Source organism: Myotis brandtii, unplaced genomic scaffold (assembly GCF_000412655.1).
Source record: "Myotis brandtii unplaced genomic scaffold, ASM41265v1 scaffold139, whole genome shotgun sequence".
NCBI lineage: Eukaryota > Metazoa > Chordata > Mammalia > Chiroptera > Vespertilionidae > Myotis > Myotis brandtii.
In genome coordinates, this window is record NW_005354965.1 from 410,873 (window position 1) to 416,230 (window position 5,358).

Here is a 5,358-nt window from a genome sequence, read left to right on the forward strand (position 1 = left end):
CGCATCCACAGTCTCCACTATCTCTCCCACGTCTGCGCTCGCCTCGCCCGTAGGTGCCTTTCCATGGCTGCGTTCTTCACTCCTTAGCATTACGGTCACTTTTCCTTCTAAAACCAGTGTTGCTTTCCTCGCCTCCAAACTCGTGGCGAGAACATTCCAGGCCTCAGATCCTTGTTACTGCAAAGCATGCTCTCTGATTGGCCAAACCTGCTTTCCTCACGTGGCCTGTGACTGGGGCCTGTCCCCGGTCCTTCCCTATGGCTTCTCTCTCTCTCTCTCTCTCTCTCTCGGGCCCCTGCTGGGACTAGAAAGCCCCCAGCCGTGGCCCACCTGCCACGCCACCACCTCTGCTTGGAAATGGGAGCTCCATCCTGAGTCACATTTCACCCCAGCCAACAAGAGACAAAGCAACCCTCCAGCTTGGAAAACCAGCAACGTTTCCTGCAACAGACAGGCTCTCAGCCCAGAGAAAAGCACCTGGTGCTTCGCAGAGGGGGTCACAGGATGAAATACCTGCGCACAGAACAGCGCTCACCCCCACGGGCTGGAAATCATTTAAAAGCTAAACGAGAAGCTGTTTCTGCCCGGCCAGCGTGGGTCAGTGGCTGAGCGTCAACCTGTGAACCAGGAGGTCAGGGTTCGATTCCCGGTCAGGGCACCTGCCCGGGTTGTGGGCTACATCCCCAGGGTGGGGCGTGCAGGAGGCAGCCGATCCATGATTCTCATCACTGATGTTTCTCTCTCTCTCCCTCTCCCTTCCTCTCTGGAATAAATGTATGTTTCTATAAATCTTTATTGTTGGAAGTATTACGTATTTCCCCCTTTTCCCCAATGTTTCCCCCTCCAGCCCCCAATAAAAATATATTTAAAAAGAAAAAAAGCTACACAAGACGCTGTTTCACAAGCCACCTGTTTCTCTGAGCCTGACCCGCCTCACGAGCTTCCCGTGGCGGCAAAGTCCACCCAGAGAAGCACAGGCGGAACTGAGCGCCGGGTCAGCAGCGGACACGGCTCAGCGCCTTCCTGGAGGCTCTGGGACCATCGCCTCCCCTTTCCCAGCTGACGAAGGCCACCCAGCAGGCCGTGGCCCCGGGCCCTCCACCCTGGAAGCCGGCCATGGCCAGTCAGGTCTCCCTTATGCGGCCTCACCCTGACCCTGTCTGCACCCCCTCCATCCCCGCCTCCCCTTTCAGACCCGAGTGATGATGCTGTGCCCACCTGGTAACTCAGACGAAGGTCCCCCTTCCTCACTCAGCCCCTCAGCAACATGAAGTCCACCTGCGCTCGGCTCCTGCCTCGTCACGGACACATTCCCGCTCCATCTTGTGTTTTGTTTATTTATAGAACTGTTAGATTTAAGTTTCCCTACCACTCTTCTTTTCCCCTTCCATCCCTCTCATCTGAGGTCCAAGTTATTGATGATTCACTTGTCAATGACAGCTGACAGTCAGCACTATCTCCCCTTAGCTCAGATGTGCAGTGTAACCGTTAGACACATATGTGATTTATGAACTGCGCCCCACCTGGCAGCACAGTTAGCACAATATCATGGACTATATCCTCTGTGCTGTCCTCTAACGACCAGTCTGTACTTCTCAATCCCCTCCCCTTTCCCGCCCCTCCCCCCTCTCATTGGCACTGTGTGGTCTCTGTGTTTATGAGTCTGTTTCAATTTTGCTTATTCATTTATTTTGTGCTTTAAATTCCACATATAAGTGAGGTTATTCATACAGTATTTGTCTTTCTCTGTCTTGACTTATTTCAGTAGCATAACACCCTCTAGGTCCATCCCTGTTGTTGCAAATGATAAGATTTTATTATTTTTTAAATGCATTTTTATTGATTTCAGAGAAGGGAGAGAGCGAGAGCGCTAGAAACATCAATGATGAGAATCATGGATCGGCTGCCTCTTGCACACCCCACACGGGGGTCAAGCCACAACCGGGGCATGTGCCCTGGCTGGGAATCGAACCCTGACCTCCTGGTTCATAGGTCGATGCTCAACCATTCAGCCCTGCCAGCGGGCAGGTTTTATTATTTTTATGGCAAGTGACATTCCGTGGTATATACACTTTTCTTGTCCACTCACCTATGGATGGGCACTTGGGCTGCTCCCACACGTGGCTGTTATGATGCTGACCTGAGCAGAGAGGGTACAGACCTTTTCAAATTAGTGCTTTAGATTCCCTCAGATAAACACCAGCGCGGAACCCGGGTCATAAGGCAGGTCTGTTCTTTATGTTTTGAGCAACCACCACACTGTTTTCCACAGTGGCTGCCCTTGTCACTCTCAGAACTCAGTTCACCTGTAACAGCCGCCTTCCTAGTCACAGCTCCTTCCGGCTGCCCCTCCAACAGGAGACGGACCTATCACACCCCAGTCCCAGGATTTCCCCCCAGAACTCACACTCGGAACCGTATCTCTAGGTCTTGGTTGGCATCCAGCAGTCCAGACACGCCTCACACACTGGTTAGTCACACGCCCACACCTCAGTCCACAGCGTTGCAATGACCACCTACTGCGCGCTCACCACCAGAACTCCGCTTCCCTTCACTAGCATAGACTTGACCCCGTTACCCAATTCCGCCTCCTCTCCCTCCGGAACCACCTTTCTGACGTCTGTCTGTGAGTTGCTTCTTGTTTTGCAAAATGCCTGAGGGGGGTGAGCTGCAGGTCCTGGCCTGGGAGGCTCCCACAGCGCCCACAGCAGAGCGCCCTGCCCTGAGACCCACGCTCACGCTCTGCTGGGCTTGGCCTTGGGCTGGGGCAACCTCGTGTGCCAGCTCTGGGGGGTGGGGGGTGGGCCGGGAGGAGCCCCAGAGATAACTGGGGCCGAAAAACCTGTGGGAGGGTCCCCAAGATGAGAAATCAGCTCCCCCACCCCCCTCAGGAGTGTTCTCAGAATGTTACCGATCTGTCCAAAGAGGGTTGGGTCCTGTGGGCTCCTTACGGTGAAGAAACACACTGTTTGTAGAAAGCTTGCCTCTCAGATCATGGTGCCCAACGTGTGTCAGGGTGTCTGCGAGAATTCATGCCCGGAACGTCGGTATCCGCCGTCAGTGGGGACACCTGTTCCTGATAAAGAGGGGTGTGCGCTGCCTCCGCTGAGCACAGAGCTCCGTGCGGAAGGGACTGTGTGCGCCTCCACACGCAGGAGGCGGAGGTCCAGGCGGGTCCTCACCTGGGCCCGCACCCTCTCCGTTGCACTGGACGAAAGGCACTCTCCTCCGCCCGTCGGCTCACCTGTGAGTGGGTGACAGTGGCCCTGGGGATTCTCCAGCAGCAGGTGACGCAGGACAAAGCCCTCTGAACATCAGCCACAGGTCATGGGGGAAGCGGGCTGGAACACTTTCAACAATAAAGACTTAACAACCCAACCACAGCCACTCTGCTGACGGCCCCTGACTCCCATCACCCGGCGGAGACCTGCACAGGCGATGGTCAGATCAGGAAGGAGCCAAATGGTCATTAAAAACACCCCAGCGAGGCCGGCCGGCGGGGCTCAGTGGCTGAGCGTCAACCCATAAACCAGGAGGTCAGGGTTCGATTCCCGGTCAGGGCACAGGCCCGGGTTGCAGGCTCAATCCCAGTGTGGGGCGTGCAGGGGGCAGCTGAGCAATGATTCCCTCTCATCATTGATGTTTCTTTCTCTCCCCCTTCCTCTCTGAAATCAATACAAATTAAAAAAAAAACTGCGAGAATCACCCTCATTGGTCTGTTGCTTGTGGGTTTGAACCGTGACCGACGTGATGACACTTACTTTGAGGAGCGTTAAAGCTCCTTGAACCCCTCTGAAGCCACCACCTGGTCCTCAGGAGGCCTGGGTCCCACGGGGACTCTCGGAGTGCGCTGCTGCCACCTGCTGGCCGGGTGCGGAAGGACACGTGTGCTCTGCACAGATCGGGGAACTGGTCTGGAACCCCAACATGGGGATCTGGGACACCGGGGCTGGGGAGCCTCGAGCTGAGAGCCGGGCCTCAGGCCAGCAGCGCCAGCCTCCCAGGGAGCTCACGGGAAAGAGACTCAGACCACAGTGTAGGAACCCGCCAGGAGGTGCCTGTGTGCATTCGCGCTCAGAAGCGTGCTCTGGAAGATGTGCTCCAGCGACTAAGGCTCAAGAAAGAATTCCAGAAACTCAAAGAGCTACTGCTTTAAGCATTTAAAAAAATTAATCCTCCCCTGAGGACACATTTCCATGGCTTTTTAGAGAGTGGAAGGGAGGGAGGGAGATTGGGTGAGAGAAACATCAATTGGTTGCATCCTGCACGTGCCCCGACCAGGCCGGGGATCAAACCTGCAACCCAGGTATGTGCCCTTGACTGGATATCAAACCCGAGACCCTTAGGTGCAAGGGCCCACGCTCTAACCATTGAGCAACACCGGCCAGGGCTAAAGAAGTAATAATTTAAAATACGGAAACCCAGGTGGGGGCAGGAACCCACAGAAAGCGGAGCCTTCAGCTGCACCTGGTCCCGCCCTCTGTCCCCCCAGGGAGCCCCCCAGGCTCTCCCATCGCCATTGCGTTTCCTACTCATTCTCCCGACAGCATTTTCCTTCTGCAGCTTTGTCGCCGCAGTTTATGATGAACCGACCCAGGAAGAGGTTCCAGGGCGGAACATTGGTTTAGTGTCTGATTTTCTGAATTTACCATCTCCGGTCCTTGGCTGCGAGCAACAGCAATGAATTCTGGGAAATGTAAGCCCCGTCACTGGGCAGACGGTGGGAGCTGACGGGTCAGAGGAGAAGCTGGACCCAGGGTCTCAGAGAGGAAAGCGGGGCCCAGGGGCCAGGAAGCTGGCGCTTCCAGGGCAGCACCTTGGGGACACGTCCGTGCCCACTGCTTCAGCCCTGCCTGTGCCACCGGCCGACATGCGAATTCTGGGGGTGAAGGTCTGTGCATGGCCCCTGGAGCAGGAAGGCGGGGTCCCTTGGCTTCCAGACTCACTGAGCATGTGTGATGGGGAAGGTGGGGAGGGGAGTCGGCGCTGCTACACTCAACATCGATTCTGACTGGCCGGCGGGTAAGACCCCATCATTCCAGTTCCGTATTTGACTACCACCCAGAGAAAACGGGGGTGTTTTAGCTGGAAAAGAAAGAACGGATAGCCGGCCAGTGTGGCTCAGTGATGGAGCGTCAACCTAGGCACCAGGAGGTCATGGTTTGATTCCCAGTCAGGGCACAGGCCCAGGTTGCGGGCTCCATCCCCAGTGTTGCTATCTCGCTCTTCTCTCTGAAATCAATAAAAATATTTTTTTAAAATAAGTTAAATTAGCCTTGGCCAGTGTGGCTCAGTTGATTGAGCACCGTCCCATACACCCGAGAGGTCACTGGTTCGATTCCCGGTCAGGGCACATGC